The sequence below is a fragment of the Alosa alosa genome, unplaced genomic scaffold, assembly GCF_017589495.1.
Source record: "Alosa alosa isolate M-15738 ecotype Scorff River unplaced genomic scaffold, AALO_Geno_1.1 AALO_1.0_unplaced_896, whole genome shotgun sequence".
In the NCBI taxonomy this organism is placed as follows: Eukaryota; Metazoa; Chordata; class Actinopteri; order Clupeiformes; family Clupeidae; genus Alosa; species Alosa alosa.
In genome coordinates, this window is record NW_025963089.1 from 5,292 (window position 1) to 6,754 (window position 1,463).

The 1,463-nt window shown below is 38.6% G+C and overlaps 1 pseudogene; it reads left to right on the forward strand.

The window, feature by feature from the left end:
- Positions 1-1,119: 1,119 nt before the first annotated feature.
- On the forward strand, positions 1,120-1,236 carry LOC125290783 (annotated as a pseudogene).
- Positions 1,237-1,463: the final 227 nt, after the last annotated feature.

Sequence of the window (1,463 nt, forward strand, 5' to 3'; positions counted from 1 at the left end):
GGAAAACCCTCTACCCAGAGATAGAAACAAAAACATATGGGAAAACATTAGAATAGTTTTTAAATGTCCGCTTTTAGAAAACTTTGACTTTCTTTTTAGCACACAATTGCATTTTTAACGAAATGAGGTTATTCAAAATGGGGTTAACAGAGGATGAAAAATGTAAAGTGTGTGGAAAAGAAAGGGAGGGTTTAAAACATATGTTTTTTTTATTGTGAGGACTTGACTTGTTTTGTTGAAAAGATCCAAAAAATAGTTATTGACTTTGGTGAAGAAAAAGAAAAGGTGTTGGATAACTGGGAAATTATGTTTTTATTTGGGATCCCAAATGAAGAAAGGAAAAGAAAGAACCAGGCAGTGAACATAGTTTTATCAGTGGCTAGGCATACAGTGTGGGTTAGGAGGGCGGTAGCAAAAAAAAGGAAAAGAAAATTGGACATATGCAAATTGTTTGAGGTAAATTTGAAGAAAGTTTTAGATACACTGTATGCCTATTTTATCTTTAATTATGATCTGATGTTTTTAACCAAATGTTTGTCTTAAACAACTCTTTTACCCATATTACATGGGAAGGCGTTAAACTAGTTTTACCAAAATGTTCTTAATCCATTTGCCTGTTTACTTCTTTTTTTAAATATGATTCTTATTTATTCACTAAACTTGCTCAACTTTTTATTGAATGATACTAATGTTATGCCTTATCTGTATTCTGTCACTACAAGTTTGTTCACTATTTATGATATTATTTATTACATGCCGCTCATGACATTATATTTCAGTATAATATGTATTTTAGATATGAATGTTTTTCTATATGCTGAGGTGTTTTATGACTGTTCAAGCTGTAGAAACAACAGAATTTTGAATGAAATGTGAATTGTGAATAAAAGTGGGACATGTTGCAGATGTATTGTAAAAATTGAAAATGTTTAATAAAAAAAAAAGAGACAAAAAAAAAAAAAAAAAGACTCTCGTCTGATCTCGAAGCTAAGCAGCGTCGGGCCTGGTTAGTACTTGGATGGGAGACCGCCTGGGAATACCAGGTGCTGTAAGCGTTTTGCTTGCTTGTGCAGGCAGAGCGGTTGAGGTTGATGAACGTGTCCGAGTGGTTGAGTAATCGCTTACGGCCATACCACGCTGAGCACGCCCGCTCTCGCCTGATCTCGGAAGCTAAGCAGCGTCGGGCCTGGTTAGTACTTGATGGGAGACGCCTGGGAATACCAGGTGCTGTAAGCGTTTTGTTTGCTTGTGCAGGCAGAGCGGTTGAGGTTGATGAACGGTCCGAAAGTGGTTGAGTAATCGCCACGGCCATACCACGCTGAGCACGCGCGCTCTCGCCTGATCTCGAAGCTAAGCAGCGTCGGGCCTGGTTAGTACTTGATGGGAGACCGCCTGGGAATACCAGGTGCTGTAAGCGTTTTGCTTGCTTGTGCAGGCAGAGCGGTTGAGGTTGATGAACGTGT